We start from the raw sequence: 25,255 nt of genomic DNA on the forward strand, positions 1-25,255 counted from the left end.
TGACCACAAAACAAACTTTACGTTCCCTGATTATGCCCTGGTCAGTGTTGCTCAGTGTTTAAGAGTGCCGGCTGCACACCAAAGGGTCTCAGATTCGATTCGCAGTCAAGGGCACATACCTGGGTTGCAGGTTGGCTCCTCAACACCAGTCAGGGGTCAAGGTGCACACAGAAGGCAACTAGTCGATGTGTCTCTCTCTCTCACACATCTTTCTCTCTCTCTCTCTCCCTCCCTCTCTCTCTCTCTCCCCCCCTTTCTCCCTCCCTCCTTCCTTCCCTCCCTCCCCCTTCCTCCCTTGCACACTCTCTCTGAAAAGCAATGGGAAAAGTATCCTCAGGTGAGGATTAGAAAAGAAAAAAATGTTTACTGATTACTTACTGGCAACAAAGGCCCCACTAACTCACCCAGGCTAGCAAGGACCCACAGACCACCTAATACACAGCTCTGGGGCTTTTCCCCAAAAAGGCAGCACCCCGAAGTTGAAAACAATCGGACTAGGGTTTGACAGTTCCAGGTTCAAATTCAGCCTCTCTCACCAACTGTCTTTCTGGTCTTCTCAGAGCTGTTCCTCAACAAGCTTCCTAGGCTAAGGTGATGTTACTTGCCCACAACACAGTCTCCAAGACCCACAAACAAGGCACCCAAACCTGCTGTAAGTTCACGTGCTCCCACCTGTGTGAGGACAAAGGCTATCCTCATCAAAGTTCTCACCTTCCCAGAGTGCAGAACGACGTTTCCTGCTCTCTTCCTGGACCCGCCTCCTGAGTCTGACTGAACCGATCTTCAGCACAGCTCTGTTGTAATGCTGTGTGCAGCCTGGGTCAGGAAGCACTGCTCTGGAGAACACTGCTCGGGAACTAGTTAGGAATGCCCCACCCAGAACTTGCTAAAAGAGAAACCTGCTGATGAGACCTAGCACTGAGTTTTAATAAACCCTCCAGGCAGTTTGATGCCCCTGGAGCTTGAGAGCCTCTGAAGTGGAGGGAGGAGTAGAGGTCCAGTAACTGCATGTAACATCCCCAAACTCCCCAGAGACACCCACAAGCAGAAATATTAACCCCACTTCAAAAATCAGTGTCATTTAGGGAACCTCCTATTTCACAGATTGTATGAACCTGGATTCTTCCTTCTTTAAATACACAAGTCAAGAGTACATGCCTGAACATCAGTCACTCAAAACCTGCGTTATTACATCATAGGAAGAGAATGAGACCTGAGCATGGGGACACGTGTGTGTGTTTGCTGAATGGTGGAAAAAAGCAGCGCAGGGCAAAGCGTATTGGCCTACTGGGTAGCAGCACTGACTGTGAGGTCCCACCTCACATTAGGGTTCATGCACACAAAATCAGCTTATGGAGGAAACTACAGAATATCAGGCACAGGGGTTGTTTTATTACTATTACAGGACATTTCAAATACCTTATTTATTTTCATCACTTATCCACATGTGTGCATGAACCTAATCAGAAGCACTTTCTGGGGAGTAGTTGTGGAGAAGTAAATTTATCCCAAATAAGAACGTATTCCCATTGTTAATAGTGACTGGGGAAGATTTTATGTCCTATGGCATGCATTTCTGGAACACTGGTTTGCTTCTTTTAATAGTAAACAAATATGACTTTAGTTACCAGGAATATCAAAGGTTGAAGAAAAATGAATCCAAGTCACTTTCCTCCATTTTTAAAAAATATGTTTTTATTGATTTTAGAGAGGAAGGGAGAGGGAGAGAGAGATGGAAACATCAATGATGAGAGGGAATCATTGATCGAATACCTCCTGCATGCTGCCCACTGGGGGATCAAGCCTGCAACCTGAGCATGTGCCCTGATTGGGAATCGACCTATAACCTCCTGGCTTATAGGTCAATGCTCAACCACTGAGCCATGCCAGCCAGGCTAAAATATACTATTAATACATATAATATGTAACACATAATCAGGTAAATTAACATGTTTTTATAGATGCCTATACTTAGGAAATGAGAAGACAGTAGTCACAACTACAGGAATGGGGACAGGGGATTCCTAGGAAGTAGAATGAATGTTTTTCCCATAATAAAAATTAAACAGAAACCAACCAAAGAAAAAAATAGGGTCTGATCTGTTGATTGGGTCATAGGTAACCAGACATGACAAAAACAAACACACAAAAACCAGGACAAGATACAGAGCCTCACTTTAAAAGTAAGAAAAGCAGCCCAGCCAGTGTTGCTCAGTGGTTGAGCATCAACTCATGAACCAGTAGGTCACGATTCCTTACAGGGCACATGCCCAGGTTGTGGGCTCAATCCCCAGTAGGGGGCATGCAGGAGGCAGCCGATCAATGATTCTCTCTCATTATAGATGTTTCTATCCCTCTCTCCCTCTCCCTTCCTCTCTCTGAAATCAATTTTTTAAAAAAGGTAAGAAAAACATTTACTTTTCCTGTCCTAATTTCAAACAGCCCCCAAACCATTACCTCTTGTAAGCAGGAAATGTGGTTCCTAATTTCCTTTGTGAACTCCTCTAAAAAGCCAGCAACCAGCTTAGTTCACTGACACATGGTTTCAGGTAAACCCACATCATACTAGGCCCGCAGTGGTCGGCAAACTGCGGCTCGCGAGCCACATGCGGCTCTTTGGCCCCAGGAGTGTGGCTCTTCCACAAAATGCCGGCTCTCCCACAAAATACTGATTTCTGCGCAGGGGCCACGAAGTTTCAATCGCACTGTACGTGCTCGCCCGCACGTGGTATTTTGTGGAAGAGCCACACTCAAGGGACCAAAGAGCCGCATGTGGCTTGCGAGCCGCGGTTTGCCGACCACGGCCCTAGGGCCAAGCTCTTGAGCCACAAGCCTTGAATACACATGCAGTTATTTTAAGTTCCCCAGGAACATCCTGGAGGGGAATTAAAATCCAGAGACCACTTTGCACAAGGTGAGCCTTCAATCACGCTGACTCTTACTTTTTATTTTTAATATATTTTATTGATTTTTTTACAGAGAGGAAGGGTGAGGGATAGAGAGTTAGAAACATTGATGAGAGAGAAACATCGATTAGCTGCCTCCTGCACACCCCCTACTGAGGATGTGCCGCAACCAAGGCACATGCCCTTGACCAGAATCAAACCTGGGATTCTTCACTCCACAGGCCTACGCTCTATCCCAGGGGTGGGCAAGCTTTTTGACTCTAGGGCCACAATGGGTTCTTAAACTGGACCGGAGGGCCGGAACAAAAGCATGGATGGAGTGTTTGTGTGAACTAATATAAATTCAAAGTAAACATCATTACATAAAAGGTTACAGTCTCTTTTTTTTTTTTTAGTTTTATTCATTTCAAATGGGCCGGATCCAGCCTGCAGGCCGTAGTTTGCCCATGGCTGCTCTATCCACTGAGCCAAACCAGTTAGGGCTGACTATTACTCTTTACAAGGCTACTCCCCAGTGTCAGAAAGAGTTTAATTATTTCAGCTGCCTTATGCATCGCTCACAGCCACCTCTTAACTAGGTACCACTTATTTAGAGAGAAACGTAGAGCAGTTGAGTAACCTGTCAGAGCCCTTAGCCTATCTTAAAATAAACACCACCCTCTGCCACTCAGCCTCCCCCTCCTCAGCCTCCTTTGCAATCTCTATCCTGTGATTTCCACTCTGTTCCCCTGCTCCTCCCGCTGGCCCTCAAAGGTGCTTTCTAAGTTCTCCACTGGCAACTCTAGCTGAACACCATTGCTCAGTGCCAGCTGGTCCCAACACTACTCACCCTCTTTTCCTTGCTGACAGACTCCAATCCTGTTCAGGTCTTCCTTCCTTCCTTTAATTCAGCAAATACCTCGGAGTGCTACTACACTCCAGCCCACCAGGCACATTCATGGAGGGTGGGTGGGAATGGAGGCAGAGATGACAAATAGGAGAATAAATAAAACAGAGTTTGCTAAGATAATGGTAAGTGCTCAGGAGAACAGTAAAGTGGGCAAAGGGGAATAGAGAGTGTTGGAGGCAAGGGAGGCCCCAGCAGGGAAGCTGGCCAGGAAAGTGATCCTGACTGGTTTAACCCATGGTTCTCATACTCTACACCAGTGATGGCGAACCTATGACACTCATATTTTTGGTTGATTTTTCTTTGTTAAATGGTATTTAAATATATAAAATAAATATCAAAAATATGTCTTTGTTTTACTATGGTTGCAAATATCAAAAAATTTCTATATGTGACACGGCACCAGAGTTAAGTTAGGGTTTTTCAAAATGCTGACACGCCGAGCTCAAAAGGTTCGCCATCACTGCTCTACACGCTCCAGCATGAGTACTGCATTTCTAACAAGCCCCAAGACAATGCTAATGTAATGGTGCTGCTGCTGCTGGTCTGACTCCACTTGAGAAAGTTCTGCTCAAGCCAACTGTGGTGCCTCCACCTCTTTGCAGGGACAGGCCTGGGGAGCCAACAAAGGGGAGGAGGGTCAGGGGGCTTGGGGAGGACTGTAGAAGAGTTTCTTAAACAGAGACACGGGGAGAGGATTCTTTCTTCCCCGGGATGCTGGCTGCTACAGCCACAATCATGAAGTCAGTGAGCTAGCATGCTGAGTAGCATAGACAAGGCCAGATCTAAAGGACACTGTTAAAGTGTCACCTGCCTAGGGCTTATCCTGTGTAAATGTTCTTCTTAATCCTTGGAACCATTTACAGTCCAGCTTTCTGTTACTTTCTGCTGGACTCTCAGACCTCCTCTCTGAGGTCCAAGCCCAGAGAACACTGAAAAGCCCATGGATATGTCCAGAAGGTCTACAATGAGCTCCCACCTCCCCATCCCTCATCCCCATCCTCACCCACAACCATTCAGCCATGGCGGTCACATCATTATTGCCTCCCAGAGCTTAGAGCTCCCTCTCAGTTCCATCTCCTTGAGCACCACTAAGTCCAAGTAGTCGCCAGCCCTGCGCTGACCTCCTGACCAGTCTCCCCCATCTACTCCTGTCCTCCATAAACTGAGCCATCATTTGAAAAAATAAATCATAGAAGAACCAAGGTGGCAGTTAGGTAAATGCCTATACTCACCACCTCCCACAACTACATCAAAATTGTAACCAAAATACAGTACAACCATCATTCAGAACTGCCTGAAAGCTGGCTGAGTGGAAGTCCTACAGCTAGAGAAGTAAAGAAGAAAGCCTACTGAGACTGGTAGGAGGGGCTGAAGGAGCTGGTCCAACACCCACGTGAGCTGCGCACGCGCACTGCTTTGTCTCTGTGGAGGCCTCCGTGAGGAGCAAGGGGTCTCAGCCCCACACCAGCCCCCCAGCCCAGGATTCCAGAGCTGGGAAGAGAAGTCCCCATAACTACAGGTTGTAAAATCCAGCGGAGATTGTGGCTGAGAGACACTGAGGCTGCTGGAGCCCCTGCTGTTCCATTTAAAGGGCCAGGAGAGAAAACAAGATGGCGGCATAGGTAAACACCGGAAATTGCTGCCTCGCACAACCATTTCAAAACTACAACTAAAAGACAAAACGGACATCATCCAGAACCACAGGAAGGCTGGCTGAGTGGAAATTCTACAACTAGAAGGAAAGAGAAAAGCACACTGAGACTCAGAGGAGGTGCAGAAGTAAAGTGCAGAGGTACGGAGGCACGCGCACACGTGTGGAAAGGGCTGGCAACGGAGGACGCAGGTGTCTTTTTCTATCGGGAAGGAGTCTCAAGCTCCTGACAGCTCTGAACTCCAGTTCCAGGCAAGTCTCTGGGGATCCAGATGCATACGGGGAGAAACTGGACTGTCTGGCAGCGGGCGGAACTCGAGGGCGGCTATCTCTCAGAGGTGCTTGCAGCAATTACCGCAGGACACTGAGATGGGACACTGAGACCTGGAGGCCTCTTAGGAGAGGGCTGAGGATCAGCCATAACTGTTTGCTCTGCCCTGTTGATTCCCTGAGACCCCACCCAAGCTGCTAGCAGAGGATTTTGCATATGAATGGCCTGGCCCTTTGCAATCTAAAATTACCTAACAAACTGCAGCTGGGTCAGAGAGACCCAGAACTTCCAAGAGAAGGCCCAAGGCCCCACAGCAGCTTGCATTGCTTCACAGCTGGGCCTCATCTGGGCACCTCCAAACGCCAAACAAGAAAGAGGAATCTGCAGATCTCTCTGTAGCTCCTGCTGGGTAGCCTCAGACAGAGGCTAAATTAGCACCTCCTTAGAACCAAGAGCCAGTGTACCCAGTGGTCAGAGTGGGACCATCCAGATTACAACTCCTCAGATCCATAAGGGACACACTCAGGGGGCAGACTCAGTGAGCACCAAAGCCCCACTGAAGCAAGTCTTGCCCCATAAGGGTGTCTTCAGCACAGAAGTTCTCCCACTATAGACACAGCTGATTCTCACAGACAATTGGCCTGGAGGTCAATTCCTCCCAGTGATACCAACAGCAATCAAGGCTTAACTACAACAAGACTGTGCACACAGCCCACAAAGGGGTGCACCAAGAATGTCTACCTCAGGTAATTTGGGAGGCTGAGCCACTGGGCCCTATAGGACACCTAGCACACAAAGCCACTCTATCAACACAGGGAAGCATAAAAAATGCGGAGACAAAAAAACAGAGCACAAATGACAGAAATGGAGGAAAGCAAACTACTGGATATAGAGTTCAAAACCACAGTTATAAGGTTTTTCAAGAATTTTCTAGAAATCGCTGATAAATTTAGTGAGACCCTCGAGGTTATGAAAAAGGACCAACTAGAAATTAAGCATACACTGACTGAAATAAAGAATAACATACAGAGATCCAACAGCAGACAAGAGGATCCCAAGAATCAAGTCAAAGATTTGCAAAAGATAAATAAATAAATCTTATTACCTATCCTTCTCTACTTAAACTTTTTAGTAAGTTTTTATTTTTCAATTACAGTTGTCATACAATGTTATATTAGTTTCAGGTTATACATAACATAGTGATTAGACTTTATATAACTTATGAAGTGATCACTCCAATCAATCTAATACCCATCTGACAATTATTACAATATTGACTGTATTCCGTATGTTATATTTTATGTCACCATGCTCATTTTGTAACTACCAACTTTTACTTCTTAATCCCTTCTCCTTTTTCATCTATCCCCTCTTAACCCCCCTCCCATCTGGCAACCATCAAAATGTTCTCTGTATCTCTGAGGTTGTTTCTGTTGTTTGCATGTTTATTTTGTTTTATAGATTCCACAGAGAAGTGAAATCATATAGCATTTGCCTTACTCTGTCTGACTTATTTCACTCAGCACAAGAGCCTTTAATATTCCATTGTATGTATGTACTACTTCTTCTTTATCCATTTTTTTTTTAAATCCTCACCCAAGGACATGTTCATTGATTTTTAGAGAGAGGGGAAAGGAGAGAGAAAAAATAATAATATATGTGAGAAAGAAACATCAATTGGTTTGCTTCCCACACACACACCCCCAACCGGGCCAGGGATCAAACCCGCAACCTAGGTATGTGCCCTCACTGGAATCGAACCTGCAACCTTTCAGTATGCGGAACGATGCTCCAAACCAACTGAGCCACACCGCCAAGGCTATCCATTCATATATTGATGGATACTTAGTTTGCTTCTACATCTTGACTATTGAAAATAATGCTATAATGAACATATGGGTGCATATGTCTTTTTGAATTAGTGTTTTGGGTTTTTTTTAGGTAAATACCCGGAAGGTTTTTAAAAATAAATCCCCAGGTAAGTTCTTTGGAATTGATGGGTCTTTCTTTGTCTATTATTATAGCCTTTGTTTTAAAGTTTATTTTGTCTGGTATAAAATTTGCTACCCCAGCTTTTTTTTTTTTTCCTTTTTCATGAAATATCTTTTTCCATCTCTTCACTTTGTGTGTGTCTTCTGATCTGAAGTGAGTTACTAAAACTCTTTAATGCCTTCTAACCACTCTGGTACTAAGGACCAACATTCCCAGGGTAGCCCTGTGATGTCTGGCCCATCATCTCCTCCAGCCTCACTGTTCCTCGTCCTTCTCAAGTGCCCTATTTTTTCCCATTCAGGCCTCTCCATGGGTTGCACCTCCACCTGGAATGCTCCTTACTCTCCCACCCTTTGCCTTACTAATTCTACTCAGCTTCAGAATGTCAGCTCAAAAGTTACCTCCAAAAAAAAAAAAGAAAGCCCTGGCCAGTATGGCTCAGTGTTTGGAGCGTCAGCCTGCACACCAAAGTGTCATAGGTTCTATTCCTGGTCAAGAGCACCTACCTGGGTTTCCGGTTCCAGCCCCGACCCGGTTCAGGCACATGCAGGAGACAACCTATTGATGTGTCTCTCTCACATCGATGTTTCTCTCTGTCTGTCAGTCTCTCTCTCTCTCTCCATTCCCCTCCCCGTTCCCTTTCACTCTCTCTAAAAATCAATGGAAAAAATATCCTCGTGTGAGAATTAACAAAAAATGAATGAATGAATGAGTGAATGAATGGTTATTTCCCTGAGGGAAACTTTTCTAAGGAGGCCAGATTCCCTGTTACACAACTCAAGTAACCTCTGCTTTTCCTTCAGAGCACTCCTATCAGCTTGTACTTAATAATACAACCTTTGGTTTTTCTATACAACATTATGTTTTCACTTGTTTAGTTTTCTATAGACTAACAATAGTTTTTTTCTAGCCTGTCTGCAGGAGTCTCATTGTTCAGCACACACTCTTGGACTTCCATTGTTGTATACTAGTACTAGCTCCCCTTGTCACACAGGGGCTCCACCCGCCCCCCACCCCCCACCCCATGGTCCTCTGGGCCTAGTGTCCTGCTTTGGGTGCACCCCTGGTTGTCTTTTCTGATTTAGCCTTCTTGCCTAGGTTCCATGTCAGACACTCAGCCAGGCTTTTTTTTTTTTTTTTTCAGGTACGACACCGATGTCCGTTCTGCTTCCTGTGCTTCACGGGATTGTCTGGCATCCCCTCTGAGTTTAATATCTTGAGGAAGGACAGGAAATGGGTTAATCTCACTTCTCATATCCTACCTTAATAAACATCATCACGCACATTTGCTGAGTGAACAAATAAGAAGTGGCTGAGCTAGAAACAAAACCAAGGTCTGTCTGATTCCAAAGCCCCAAGGACACCCTTTTGTTTCCTTTAATGTTACATGTAACATCCATTTTACGGATGGAAGTACAGCCCTTACATAACTTAATACACAAGAACGTGACATTCAGGACACTTGGCCAGAATACCATCACCTACAGCACCTATTCCTCAAAGGATTTGTTATGCACAGCAGCTCATCAGACATTCCGTTCCCCAGCGCTTCAAGCACCCACAAGAGCACTGCCCAGGGCCAGGCTCCTGCAAACTGGGCAGGGGGAGGAGACGCCTGAAGTTACTCAGTTTACAGCTTCAGGGATTATATTTTAGAGCCAGGAACAGGAAGCTCTTGCTGAAAAAATGAGGTATTTCCAGAAGCTCAGCCAAGGACTCCTGCCTCCTCCCTTTATTACCTACTCTGATGCCACAGAAAAGCTCTGAAATGCTAAGAAAGAGCTTCAAAATATCTACAACTTCAAAGCCCAAGACAGTGTCCTCAATGTTCCCAGCACAAAAATTAGGTCTTGCTAGAAGTTAGGTACGTGAAAAGTAACCAGTATGGTTGGAGATATAGTGATATTACTCCTAGTAGAGAAGAACTGGACAAAATAAATGCCTAGCAACCATACTACATTAACATAATGAAATACTCCAGAGTTACAAAAAACTAAGTTGAAAACTTTCACACACAAAATGCAAGAAGAGAAAAGCTAAACCAAATAATTTGTTGATACAGATTTCCTGCAGATTACATTTGGGTGAGAATAGAAAGGGGCAGCAGCATCGGAGTCCCAGCCCTGCCACCCCCAGTTCTGAGACACTAACAAGTCTTGCTGTACGGTATCACACAACAACGGTGGGGGCAGTGAGGAAAGTGCACAGGCAGATTCCTAAGCTAGTCTGACAGATACACGGATGGGGTGTTGAGGGAGAGGAGCTTAAAACAGTTAAGTGGGGTGAACACATGAGTTTCTCTCCACCCCCTCCTAAAAGTCCACTGGGAAAATGCAGCCCCAATGTTCTCGAAGATGCACAGGGATGGACAAGTGGAACTCAGAGCAAAGAGCACATAAATGTAAGATCCAGAGAGGGGGTGCCAGACAATCCAGCAAAGCACAGGAAGCAGAACAGACATCGGTGTCGTACCTGGAAAAAAAAAAAAGCCAGGTTGAGTGTCTGACATGGAACCTAGACAAGAAGGATAAATCAAAAAAGACACCCAGGGATTCACCCAAAGCAGGACACTGGCCCAGAGGACCATGGGGGGGGGGGGGGGGGGGGGGCGGCGCGGAGGAGAACCCGAGTGACAAAAGGAGCTAATGCACAACAATGGAAGCCCAAGAGTGTGTGCTGAACAATGAGACTCCGCACACAGGCTAGAAAGAACTATTGCTAGTCTGTAGAAAACTAAACAAGTAAAAACATAATGTTGTATGGAAAAACCAAAGACTGCATTAGAAAGGAAAGGTAATCACAGCACACCTAACAGGTATGAAAGGTATCTACAATCAAAATAGATAAATACAGAATGTCTATTTAGGCAAGATTAGAATTAACTGTATTGAAAGAATGGAGGAGACAGAGGGAAATATGTGGGTGTACCTTCTACAAAAGAAACTCAATAGAAACTACCTAAAACTGGGGGGCAAGGGGGAACACTAGAAGGAAACAGCCAGGAGTCTGGAAGTGGAAAGTAAGGAGAGTGTAACTACTCTTTGTTATATAACGTGTAGCTCACTATTTGATTTTTTTAAATTATACACGATAAAAATTAAAATTAAACCAAAATATAAAATTAAAATAAATACCGAAAAGAGTGCAACAAGCTGAGGTTAGAGGGTAGCTGAGACATGTCAGAAAGAATAGGCCTAGGAGTGCTGCTTTCCCAGTTTGGGTCCTGGCTTTTCATCTGTACCTTTCTACCACGACAGAAAGCAGGGAGGGCGGAGGGAAGCTCTGAGGCATTCTGAGGACCCAGCAGAGTGGGTCCCAAGTAAACATTTATGAAATTAATGTGTCAGAATAAATACCACAGTGAGGGAAAGAGCGATGTTAAAATAAAATATGACAAGGGATGGGGGAAGGATCTTTAAGGAGATGCAAACATTTTCAAAATTCTCTAGAAAACTGGCTCTCTGAGTGACACACCAGGACCAACAGCAGCAGCATCACCAGAAACTAATTAGAAACACACTCCTTAGCAAGCCTCACCTGAACCAGGTAAATCAGACACTCTGGGGAGGGCCCAGAAGGCAGTTTTAAGGAGATCTCCAAGTGATTCTGATGAGAGCAAGTGTGTGAGATCAGGTGACAACTTGGTCCCTTCAGTGGTGTAAACAGTCTCTCAGCAAGTGGTCTAGAGATCCTGAGGGAGACTGGTGTCCCGGGGAGCGGGTTATCCAAGTTCATAACAAATTTCATAACATGCTAAGACATTCTTTCCTTTCTTTCATCTCACTCGCCCACAGATGTACCGTGGAGTTTTCCACAGGTTACATGACACAACTGCTTGCAGAGGCAGATATAACAATCCATTCTCACCCAGCCTGTGTGACTCAGTAACTGAGCATCGACTCATGAACCAAAATGTCACTGGTTCAATTCCCGGTCAGGGCACATGCCTGGTTGTGGGCTCGATCCTGGGGTGTGTAGGAGGCAGCCTATTGATGTTGATGTTTCTCATCGATGTTTCTATTTCTCTATCCCTCTCCCTTCCACTCTCTCTAAAAAATCAACAAAACACCTATTAAAAAAAAAAAACATTAAAAAAAAAAAGAATCCAGTTCTCTTCAATTAAGCCAGACATTTAAGAGACTTGCAAAAATGTAAAACAATGCCACTCTTCTCACTATTTTAGAAAATAGTTATTTTGCATAAAAATGTCATTAATGTTAACATGTAATGATTTATTTTTATTGTTTTTAATTTATTGATCTGATAGAGAGAGAGAGAGAGAGAGACAGAGAGAAAGAGAGAGAGAAACGGTGATTTGTTATTCCACTTATTTGTACATTCATTGATTGCTTCTTGTATGTGCCCTGACCAGGAATGGAACCAGCAACCTTGGTGTATTGGAATGATGCTCTAATCAACTGAGCTACCCGGCCAAGGCTGTAATGAATTATTTTTAACAGATAAATAAAAATAACTTAGATTTTTTTTTTAGTTTTACTTTCTAATATAGCAAAGATCAATAGATATAACCCACATAAACATAGGCTCTTTGGTACTCAATAACATTGAAAAATGTAAAGGAGCCCAGCCGGCGTGGCTCAGTGGTTGAGCGTTGACCTATGAACCAGGAGGTCACAATTGGATTCCAGTCAGGGTACATGCCTGGGTTACGGGCTCAATCCCCAGTGTGGGGTGTGCAGGAGGTGTCTGATCAGTGATTCTCTTTCATCATTGATGTTTCTACCTCTCCCTCTCCCTTCCTCTCTGAAATAAACATATATATATAATAAACAAAAATGTAAAGGAGTCTAAAATAAAAAGTTTATGAAGCAGTAGTCTAAGGCTTGAATGACCTCAACAAGGAATTTCCTAATCATCACAGTATGTATCTAACCAAATTTTTTTATCCTCACCGGAGGATATGTTTATTGATTTGAGAGAGAGAGAGAGGAAGGGAGAGAGAAACATCAATGCGTGAGAGAAACATCAATCGGTTGGCTCCCATAAGTGCCCCAACCAGGAATTGAACCTGAAACCTTTTGGTGTTTGAGACGATGCTCCAACCAACTGACCCACCTGGCCCAGGCTGTATCTATAACCAAATTTAAATGCTTTCTCTGTCACTAACAGTGAGAACAGGTAAATTTGTGGCTTAATCCAAACCCAAACCACAAATCTAATTTTACTGCACGTTCTTGATACCTAAATATACAACGAAACCCCACAACTTCTGCATGCAACATCCCCTCACATATACCCAAATACTCTACAATAGCATCCACCTGACCAGTGCCATACCAAGACAAAATAGAAAGCAGAAAATGTAGTTAGCCTGAAACAATAAAATAATTTTTAGGTACCCTAAGCATTTCTAAACTCTTTCACACATTTACTCAAATCTGGACTTATCACATTTGAAAATTGTCAATAGGAAGGGAGTTCTCTCGTAATTTCCTTTTGAAGGAGTCTGTATGTTGAACAAGATATTTACATCCCTTATGGAGCACCATCCCTTGATAGAAAAGAATATGGTTAAATCACATTCCTAGTGTAAGAGGAGTTTGGATTTCCCATTTCAAAGAGAGGGGTCATTTCACACCCTGTGTACTACAACAAATGCTAAATTGGTTGTTTAGTTCAAAAGTAAAGCCTGTGTGCCTATGTGTAATATTCCTTTACTTATTTGGGACAAAGAGGTTTTATGTTTGTTTTTGTTGGTTGTTTTTAAGATTAATAAAAGCCACACAACCAAATGTACAGTACAAGATGAAGTGTAGCTCTGGCCAGTGTGGTTCAGTTGGTTGTCCCGTATACCAAAAGGTGCCGGGTTCAATCCCTGGTTGGGGTCTGTGAGGGAGGCAACTGGTTGATGGTTCTCTCTCTCACCAATGTTTCTCTCTCTCTCTCTCTCTCTCTCTCTCTCTCTCTCCCTCTCTCCCCTCTCTCTCTCTCTTCCTCCCTCTCTCTCTCCTCTCTCTCTCTCTTCCTCCCTCTCTCTTTCTCTCTCTCTCCCTCCCTTCCTCTAAGATCAATGTTTTTAAAAAATCTTCCCATATCTTTTTTTTTTAATGTTTTTACTGATGTTTAGAGAGAGAGAGACAGAAACATCAATCAGCTGCCTCCTGCATGCTCCCTACTGGGAATCGAACCTGCAACCTGGGCACATGCCCTCACCAGGAATTGAACCAGTGACCTCTTGGTGCATGGATCGACACTCAACCACTAAGCCACAACCACTGGACTTCCCATATCTTAAAAAAAAAAAAAAAAGATGAAGTGTAGGTTTATCATCAATGAACTTCCCATATTGTGTTTTTCCCTTTTATTTTGAAGTATGTTGAACCCACTGTAAAATTCAAAGAATATAAGAAACAGCTATATATCCTTCCCCAGATCAGGGGTGGGCAAACTTTTTGACTCGAGGGCCACAATGGGTTCTTAAACTGGACCGGAGGGCCGGAACAAAAGCATGGATGGAGTGTTTGTGTGAACTAATATAAATTCAAAGTAAACATCATTACATAAAAGGGTACGGTCTTTTTATTTTTAGTTTTATTCATTTCAAACGGGCCGGATCTGGCCCACGGGCCGTAGTTTGCCCACGGCTGCCCTAGATTCACCAATTATCAAAGTCCTTCCACATTTTATGTCTCTTTCTACACACAACTTTTTGTGTGGAACTATTAAAAGTAAGCTACAGACATCAAGAGACCTCCCAAAATCCTTCTAGCATGTATTTCCTAAGAACAAGGACCACCCTCCTTCATAATTAAAATACCATATGACACCAAAGAAATTTAACACTGATATTATCAAATATTCTGTCTATATTCAAATTTTCCCAATCATCCCTATAACAGCCTTTACAGTTTTGCTTTGTTTTCTTTTTTTCTTGCCTATTGAGGCATTTTATTTGCACATATGTATTACATCTCTAGAAAAAGAATCCCAGGATTTTCCTTCTGTATTTTCGTCTGGCTTCTTCATGGTCCATGATGCCCTCAGAGACTGTCAGTACAATGAAACCAAACTGATGGGACATATCTACACTAATAAAAGACAAACATGCAAATTGACCATACCTTCGCTATGCCTTAAGCCACACCCGCCAGCCAATCAGAGCAACTATATGCAAATTAACCCAACCAAGAGGCCGCCGACAGCCACAGAGCTGGAGCAAGCAGGAGGCTTGGTTGCCCCAATGATGGAGGAAGCCTAGCTTCCCGCCTGCCGCGGCCGGCTCTGAGCTCCACTCAAAGCAACAAAGTTTCAATTATAGAAGGTAAATAAACCCCAGATACCTGCTTTCAGCCGGCCGTGGCCATGGAGCTGGAGCGAGCAGGAGGTTTCCCTCCCACCCACCCTGGCCAGCTCTGAGCTCAAAGGCTACAAAGTTTCAATTATAGAAGGTAAGTAAGTCCCAGAATAAAAAAAGAAAAAAAGGAGAGGCTGGGAGCTTTGGTTGCCAAGGGGCTTGGCCAGCCTGAAAACGGCCCTCAGCCCCTCACCCAGACTGGCCAGGCACCCCAGTGGGGACCCCCACCCTGAAGGGGGTGTAACCAGCTACAAACAGCCATCAGCCCCTCACCCAGGCTGGCCAGGCACCCCAGTGGGGACCCCCACCATGAAGGGGGTGTGACCAGCCTGCAAACAGCCATCAGCCCTAACCGGTTTGGCTCAGTGGATAGAGCGTTGGCCTGCGGACTCAAGGGTCCCAGGTTCAATTCCAGTCAAGGGCATGTACCTTGGTTGCGGCCACATCCCCAGTAGGGGGTGTGCAGGAGGCAGCTGATCGATGTTTCTAACTCTCTATCCCTCTCCCTTCCTCTCTGTAAAAAATCAATAAAATATATTTTTAAAAAAACAGCCATCAGCCCCTCACCCAGGCTGGCCAGGCACCCCAGCGGGACCCCCACCCTGATCCGGGACACCCTTCAGGGCAAACCAGCCAGCCCCCACCCATGCACCAGGCCTCTATCTACATTAATAAAAGAGAAACATGGTAATTAACGTACGACCGCTACCCTTTTCATTGGCTAATCAGTGAGTATATGCAAATTAACTGTCAGCCAAGATGGCAGCCAGCAGCAAGGCAGCTGGAAGCAAACATGAGGCTTGCTTGCTTCAGTGAAGGAGGCCTCCAACATTCCCCGCCTGCCTTGCCGGCCTCTGAGCTGGCAGTTTGAAACTTTGTAACAAATATAGAAGCTAAACAAACCACCGGGATCTCAGAGCTGGAGTTATACATTGTTTCAATTATAGAACACAAACAAACCAGATACCAGCTTTCAGCAGCCGAGGCCGCAGAGCTAGAGCCAGAGCTAAAGCTGGCCCAGAATAAAACAAAAGAAAAAAGAAAAAAGAAAAAAAGGAGCGGTTGGAAGCTTCAGTCAATCGCCAGCCTGAAGGCAGCCCTCAGCCCCTCACCCAGACTGGCCAGGCACCCCAGTGGGGACCCCCACCCTGAAGGGTGTGTGACCAGCTGCAAACAGCCATCATCCCCTCATCCAGGCTGGCCAGGCACCCTAGTGGGGACCCCCACCCTGATCCAGGACACCCTTCAGGGCAAACCAGCCGGCCCCCAGGCCTCTATCCTATATAGTAAAAGGGTAATATGCCTCCCAGCACCAGGATCAGCGGAGCCGCGAGGCCTCCTGGCACCAGATCAGTGTGACGGGGGCAGCGCCCAAACCCCCTGATCGCCCTGCGACTCTGTGTGTGACAGGGTGCGGCGTCCCAACCCCCTGATCGGCCCTGCTCTGTGTGTGACAGGGTGCGGCACCCCAACCTCCTCCCCCCCCACAGGCCCTGCTCTGTGTGTGACAGGGTAGAGCCATAACCTCCCCATCGGCCCTGCCCTGAGTGTGACAGCGGCGGCGCCCCAACCCCCTGATCGGCCCTGCTCTGTGTGTGACAGGGGGCGGTGCCCTAACTCCCCTATCGGCCCTACTCTGTGAGTGACAGGGGGGAGCTCCTCAACCCCCTGATGGGCCCTGCTCTGTGCATGACAGGGGGGAGCTCCCCAACCCCCTGATGGGCCCTGCTCTGTGCATGACAGGGGGCAGCGCCCAACCCCGATTGGCCCTGCTCTGTGCGTGACAGGGGGCGGTGCCCCAACCCCCCAATCAGCCCTACCCTGAGCATGACTAAGGGTGGCAGCGCAACCTCCCACTCCGCCCTGCTCTGTGCATGACAGGGGGTGGCGCCCCAACTCCCCGATCGGCCCTGCTCTGAGCCCGACCAGGGGCTGCACCTAGGGATTGGGCCTGCCCTCTGCCACCCAGGAGCAGGCCTAAGCCAGCAGGTCGTTATCTCTCGAGGGGTCCCAGACTGCAAGAGGGCACAGGCTGGGCTGAGGGACCCCCCCCCCCCAGTGCACAAATTTTTGTGCACCGGGCCTCTAGTCTATATAATAAAAGGGTAATATGCAAATTGACCCTAACAGCAGAACGACTGGGAATGACTGGTCACTATGACACACACTGACCACCAGGGGGCAGATGCTCAATGCAGGAGCTGCCCCCTGGTGGTCAGTGCGCTCCCACAGGGGGAGCTCTGCTCAGCCACAAGCCAGGGTGACGGCTGCCAGTATAGCGGTGATGGTGGGAGCCTCTCCTGCCTCTTCAGCAGCGCTAAGGATGTCTGACTACAGCTTAGGCCTGCTCCCTGCTGGCAAGTGGACATCCCCCGAGGGCTGCCGGGCTGCCAAAGGGATGTCTGACTGCCAGCTTTGGCCGGATCCCTCAGGGAGTGGGCCTAAGCCAGCAGGTGGACATCCTCTGAGGGGTCCCAGACTGCAAAAGGGCATAGGTCAAGCTGAGGGACCCCCTTTCCGAGTGCACAAATTTTTGTGCACCAGGCCTCTAGTCTATATATAAAATCCTAAGAGACCGTTATGACTGGACAACTGGCTGGTAGCTATGATGCACACTGACCACCAGGGGGCATACACTCAATGCAGGAGCTGCCTGCCAACCTCCCATGGTCCCTCCCCCCCAGCTGGCCAGCAGCCCTAATTGGGACTGGGTGAGACGGCCAGGCGGAGGAACCCCATCCGTGCACGAATTCATGCACCAGGCCTCCTGTGACCCAACCATGAAATTATTTTCGTTACTACTTCATAACTGTAATGTTGCTACTGTTATGAATCGTAATGTAATATCTGATATGCAGGATGGTCTTAGGCGACCCCTGTGAAAGGGCCGTTCAACCGCCAAAGGGGTCGTGACCCACAGGTTGAGAACCGCTGCTCTAGTGTGTGTGTGTGTGTGTGTGTGTGTGTGTGTATTTATTTATTTATTATTGATTTCAGAGAGGAAGGGAGAGGGGTAGAGAGATAGAAACATCAATGATGAGAGAGAATCATTGACTGGCTGCCTCCTGCATGCCCCCCACTGGGCATGTGCCCTTAACCAGAATCGAACCAGGACCCTTCAGTCCGCAGGCCGATGCTCTATCCACTGAGGGAAACTGGCTAAGGCCATTTTTCTCTATCTTTGAGTTGCACATCAAATCGGAGGCTGATTATTCCACACTTACCTAACCTGCCTGTGAGGTTCACAATTTTCCCAGCTCTGTGGTCATCAATAATTTCAAATTCGCCAATGTAACCATGCTTCATCATTACAGTAAGAAACCAGACGATGACTTTGGAGCATGACCTAATAAGAACCTAGTGTTTGCCTCTTTTGGGCTTTGTCAACACTCTTGAGAGCATCAGCCAGGACATCCACAAGCACCATATGCAAGCACGGAAACATGGCGAAAAGAGCTGTTTTGTTTTCGTTTAATCCAGGATCCAATCAAGGGCCAGGAATTAGTTGTTATAATTCTTTGGTCTTCTTCAATCTAGAAGTGTCCCAACCTTTTTTATGACAGTGACATTTTGAAGAGTTCAGGCTGCTGATGTGTAGAATGCCTACAGTCTGGTTTTATCTGATATTTTTCTGATTATGTGACTCAGTTTAAACATGCTTGGCATCCCATCCAAAAGCACATAATCTGTTATTGGGGAGTCTGAATTTGATCACCTGGTCATGGTAGAGTCTACCAGGTTTCTCCAATATAGAGATATCTTTTTCCTTTTGAAATCAATCATCTGTAGAATGATACTTTAGACTGTGTATCCTGTTCGCCACCCCAATCGCAAATGTTTACACAATGTTTCTTGCCAACCACTGATGATTGTTGCCTGACTCAATTATTACCTTGGTGGTTGCAAAATACTGATTCTCTAAATCTTTCACTCTTTCTACTGTAACTAGCATTTGTCTGTAAGGAGCCCAATACACCCTTTGGAGTATCACTGGGACTGATTTTTACTCACTATGTGCTGTGAACTTTAAAATTCAATGTATCCTTTATCATACCATCATTATTCTTTTTTTTTTTTTTTTTTTTTTTTTTTTGGTGCTCAAAATGTCCCAGATTTACCCAGTGGGAACCCATCTGAGCTGCTCCCGTTTCAACATGTCTCCATCAATTTTTGAACATTTCCTTGCTTTCTGGTACAAAATAATCCAGGTTCACGTTGAATTTTGTCCGCCCAAAATCTGGACTATTTCTCCAAGGATCTTTGTTTCTTTTAGTGGGAGATATTTGGCAACCAAGATCTGGGGCAAGGTGTACTCATTGCTACTAGGATGTCATTGCCCCCACACCCTTTCAGAAGACAGAGCTAGGAATTTTTTTTGAGCATGTATTCACACTGCTACCTCTAATTTAAATCCCAAGATGACAAGGTTCTTCCCACCTTTTCCATACCGTATTTTTATCTCCTTTCTCCCAGAGAACTGTGGTTCCCAACACTAACCAGTATATTTACTCATTGGCACTATCCCAAAATATAACCAACGTAATTTCAAAATTACTACTGCTGATCTATCAACAACAAACCTACTTTGTAGTTCTTTTTTTCTTTTGAACATAATCCACTAAAGATATACATAGCACTGTGTTCATGTGACTTGAATTATATTCCTATAGGGTTATATTATTAATCCAATAACTTCTAGGTTCATTTGTTTCTATTTTATTTTATTTTATTTATTTTATTTTATTTTTAAAGAGAGAAGAGATGTTTTATTTTTTTATTAAAGAATTTATTTTATTGATTTTTTACAGAGAGGAAGGGAGAGAGACAGAGAGTTAGAAACATCAATGAGAGAGAAACATCAATCAGCTGCCTCCTGCACACTCCCCACTGGGGATGTGCCCACAACCAAGGTACATGCCCTTGACCGGAATCAAACCTGGGACCCCTCAGTCCACAGGCTGATGCTCTATCCACCGAGCCAAACCAGCCAGGGCCATTTGTTTCTATTTTAATTAAATTTTAGGGTTTTTTCTATTATTATTGCTTTAATTGTATTTTTTGAGTATTTAGAATATTTGCATAGTTCAAAAGTCAAAATTATATAAAAAGACATACCAGCCTGACCGGATGGCTCAGTTAGTTGGAGCATTGTTCCGTACCAAAAGGTTGTGGATTCAATTCCCAGTCAGGGCGCATAGCTAGGATGTGGGTCTGATCCCTGGTTGGGGCACATGCAGGGGGTGGCCGATGTTTCTCTCACATCAATACGCATTGATATCTTTGTTTCTCTCTCTCTCTAAAAAATCAATATAGATGAAGTTTAAAAAAAAAAAAAAAAGGCATACTCAGGTTTCACTCTTATCCATTATACCTTTGTCCCCACCTACCGGAATAAGTTATTTAAAATTAGTTTCTAGTCTATCTTTCCTGGGTCTCTTTTTGTAGAAGCAAATATATACATATTCTTATTTCCCCTTCTTTTTTTATTTTTTAATTGATTTCAGAGAGGAAGGCAGAGGGAGAAAGAGATAGAAACATCAATGATGAGAGAGAATAATTTATCAGCTGCCTCCTGCACATCTCCCACCGGGGACGTGCCCGCAACCCAGGCACATGCCCTTGACCGGAATCGAACCCGGGACCCTTCAGTCCGCAGGCCGACGCTCTATCCACCGAGCCAAACCGGTTTCGGCTCCCCTTCTTTCTTATTTCACATTCTTTCTTTTTCTTTTTTTGTTAGTCAGATCCTGCTGGCCCAGGCCTGCCCTGGAGCCTGTGAGTATGGAAACCTCAGATGGGTTGAAGATTATGACTACATGACCAGGAGGATAAGGGTAAGGAGATAGAGGCCTAGTCTGAGGATTGGTAAGGTGTGGTTTCTTACTCTACCTGTGAATTCCTCTTCCTCTGAGCTGAAGTCCATCATTTAGGGTTCTGGGCCTCAGATCCCTCATCTTTTTTAAAAAAATTATAGTAAGTTAACCATTTTAAAGTATACAGTTCAGTAGCATTAAGTACATTCACATTGTCATACAACCATCACTCTTACCCATCTCTGGGACTTTTTCATCTTCCCAAACTGACACTCTACCCATTAGACACTAACTCCCCATTCCCCTCCCCTGGGAACCACCATTCTACTTCCCATCTCTATAATTTGACTATTCTAGGAGCCTCCTATAAGAGGAACCACACAATACCCATTCTTTCTTACCACATGTTATGTGGTAATCTGTCCTTTTTCCCCTCACTCAATGTATCTTAGAAATCACTCCCTACCAATTCACAGGAATCTTGCTCTTTTATTTTGCAGCTACACAGTCCTCTGTTATGTGGATGTACTTCACTAATCTTGATGGCCTTTGGGTTGTTTCCATATTTTATATCACAGATAATACTGCCATGAATAACCGTGTGCACCTGTGGTTTGTATTTATAAATAAAGGTACATCCTAGAAGTGGGCCTGTTAGGTCAAAGGATAAATGCATATATAGATACTACTAAATTCCCCTCAATGAAGACTGTACCATTTTGTACTCTCACTAGCAATATGAGTGTGCCTATTTCCCAAGAGCCTGACCAACTGCATGTGTTCATGCTTTGCCAAAATGATAAGTGAGAAATGCTATCTCAGTGATTTTAATTTGTGTTTCTCTTATCATGAGTGTAGCTGAGCATCTTTGTTACCAAGCAAGGGTTCACTGCCTGATGCACATAAAAGCCAATAATTACTATGGCACCAGCTTTTAAGAAAAGTCTTTATATGTGAGTTGACTGGTAAGGAGAGAGGAGGCAAGGTTCAAATCTATCTTCTTCAATCCAAGATTTGGGACAGGATTTTAAGGGGTTTCAGCAACAGATCTTCCTGGACAATGGACCCTTCAAGTTCTGGCCAGATTCCAGTCCTTTGGTTCTGTGGGGAGAAGCAGTTAAGTGTTCACAAGTTCTACTCACAAATGGTGTATCCAAGGTTTATTTAAACTTTGGTTCTGGGTCTTGTTGGAAACAGGATAGGACCAGTTTGAGCTGGTTCTGCAGTTAGATTTTTGTCTTGTTGTGGTTTTTGTATGTCTAAGGGCTATTTGTATATCTTTTTCTGTGGAATGTCTTCATATCTTTTCCCATTCTCCTATCAGATTTAGGTCTTTTTTCCCTTTGACTTTTAAGAGTTTATATATCGGCCTTTCATCTGTGACTCATGTTTTTAAAAATCTTACCTAAGAACACATTGGTCAGGCTGGCTATGCCCTCCTGAATCTTCTAGATGAAGATTTGAGGTGCCTTCACTGATATAAGCAGGAAGACCAGGGATCAGACTGTACACATAACCCATAGACATTAACAGTGCTCTGAGCAGAACCAGGAACCTAGCCACCCTCTTCTTAGATCTCTCCCACAGTTCACAGCTTTCTAGCCATCCCTCATCTGTACTTCAACTTAGAAAAATGTTCTCACTGGCTGAAGTTTTTAAAGGACACTTTAATAGGCTTTCAAAGGAAATTCTAATTTCTCTAATCGATGTGGATTTTTACCTATTTGTATTGAGGCTCAAGCAATCTATTAGTAAAGATTAAATTACTATTTAACTTTTTAAAATATAATTAACCAGTTCACTGGCAGGCACCTTAATCTAAAAAAAAAAAGTCCTTGGAATGTCCATGGACTGCTAGAGACAGTAAAATGTTCTGCTTACTGTCCAATGATTTACAGCAATGAAGGTCTTTATAATCCTGAACAATTCCTCTTGTCAGAACAGATAAACCACCTAGCCAACAGTCTTAGCCAACAGGTACCACTTCATTCATAACCTGAGTTTTAGGCTTTAAATTGATTAAACTTTCTTAAAGAGAAATCAGAATAAATTATGTTGAATGAAAAACAGTTCATCATAAAACCCTCTGACAACAACACTGATAACCTCCCAATACCATGGAGCCCTAGCTCAAAACAGGGATATAAACCGGCAAGCTCACTTTTGACTACAGCAAGACTACTTACAGGTGAGCACAGAAGGCTCTAACATTTTAGTAAAAGTTTTATAAAAGCATCCAACAAAAGGAAAAGTACAATAGATCATTTAACAAACTTAAATCCTTCTGAAGACATGGGTCTTTAGAAAAATAGCTAGAATTTCAAGAAAATAACTAGAAGTTTTACAAATAGCAAGTTTCAAGTTATCGACATACAGATGATATGTGCAAAAAGAACTTAAAATAATGCACAGTGATAGTGTTTCCTCTATTTACAGCTAATAATGCCAAAGTGTTACTTGGCCCTTCAGTTTGTCTCATATTTTAGAGCATCCATCCATGACATCATGCCCACAATGTCCCTGCACAAAAGGACACACCACCCATTCACGGCCTGCGGTTATTGGCTCAAGGATCAGCTTGCCCAGCGGGAGGCTTATAGACAGGAAACTAAGACACCTGTTTCAGCAGCATAGACAAGACTTGGCTCACTATTAGCTCTGGTTTTGAACATAAAAAATACAAGAACACAGTTGTAACTAGAGTAATACCAACTTGCCTAAAACAAGCATGTTAATATTAGGACAGAAAAATAAAATTGTACCTACTGAAAAAACGTATTTTCTTTACTAACCATAATACTGAATCCCTTTATCCTAATCCACTAGTCTCATGAACTTTTTAAATTACAGGGTAAGTGTAACACTTTCTGCCAGGAATTACTTAACGAGTTACTTATTAGATATTGATGAAAACACAATGGCCAAATGGAAGCCAACCTTCAAGAATTATAGGCGCCCTAGCTGGTTTGGCTCAGTGGATGGAACGTCAGCCTGCGGACTGAAGGATCCCGGGTTCGATTCCGGTCAAGGGCATGTACCTGGGTTGCGGGCACATTCCCAGTGGGAGATGTGCAGGAGGCAGCTGATCGATGTTTCTCTCTCATCGATGTTTCTAACTCTCTATCTCTCTCCCTTCTTCTCTGTAAAAAATCAATAAAATATATTTTTTTAAAAAAAAAGAAGAAGAATTATAGGCATTTTCGCCCAGCCAGTGTTGCTCAGTGATTGATTGTCAACCCATGAACCAGGAGGTCACGGTTCAATACTTGGTCAGGCCACATGCCCGGGTTTCAGGCTCAATCCCCCATGGGGGGTTTGCAAGGAGGCAGCCGATCAATGATTCTCTCTCATCATTGATGTTTCTAATCTCTCTCTCCCTCTCCCTTCCTCTCTGAAATCAATAAAAATATATATATATAAAAAACTAAATAATAAAATATAATGGAAAATTTCTTTTTAAAAATGTATGATGTAAGGCATGGTGAATCTTTCAAAATAAAAGTTCATATTACACCCTAATCGGTTTGGCTCAGTGGATAGAGCGTCGGCCTTCGGACTCAAAGGTCCCAGGTTCCATTCCAGTCAAGGGCATGTACCTTGGTTGCAGGCACATCCCCAGTTGGGGGTGTGTAGGAGGCAGCTGATCGATGTTTCTCTCTCATCGATGTTTCTAACTCTCTATCCCTCTCCCTCCCTCTCTGTAAAAAATCAATAAAATATATATATATTTTTAAAAAGTTTATATTACATTGGAGACTTAGCAATTATCACTTTTAAGGGCCACATAAGTCTTCAGTGGATGCCTAATTCTTTGTCTGATATTTCAATTATAACTAATGTTTAGATTCTATTTCCAGAATTCAAACAAAATAACTGCTTGGAAGGGAAGAAACCCATAGGCTTACTTCCCTTTAAAACAGTGGTTCTCAACCTTCCTAATGCTGCGACCCTTTAATACAGTTCCTCATGTTGTGGTGACCCCCAATTTCATTGTTACAAATTGAACATAATTAAAGCATAGTGATTAATCACAAAAACAATATGCAATTATATATGGGATTTCCGATGGTCTTAGACGACCCCTGTGAAAGGGTTGTTCGACCCCCAAAGGGGCTGCAACCCACAGGTTGAGAACCGCTGCTTTAGAAGCTTGTTCGTGTAGTCTACATGGAATTAAATTCTTCCTATATGTTAGATCCTACATTGTAATAATCCCTAACAAATGTGAATCTTCCTGGGACAAGTAAACCCTAGACTTCCCTTAAAGTATACACCTAATACCGGAGATCTTCAATTTAAAAAAATTGGTCAAAAAGCAGGTTCAAAATAACAGATACTGAAATCATACAATTTTTGTACAATGAGGCATTTATTATATACATTTTAATTTACATACTAAATACTTAAGTAGCTATCTT

At 44.1% G+C, this 25,255-nt stretch overlaps 1 protein-coding gene across 2 annotated transcripts in view; it reads right to left on the minus strand.

Moving 5' to 3' along the window:
* Window positions 1-25,255, minus strand: part of RAB11FIP3 (RAB11 family interacting protein 3) — a 107,848-nt gene that overhangs the window by 75,036 nt on the left and 7,557 nt on the right. The window lies entirely within an intron of this gene.

The sequence above is a fragment of the Myotis yumanensis genome, unplaced genomic scaffold, assembly GCF_028538775.1.
Source record: "Myotis yumanensis isolate MYYU_CA2020_CCGP unplaced genomic scaffold, mMyoYum1.0.hap1 SCAF_4, whole genome shotgun sequence".
NCBI classification, from domain to species: Eukaryota; Metazoa; Chordata; class Mammalia; order Chiroptera; family Vespertilionidae; genus Myotis; species Myotis yumanensis.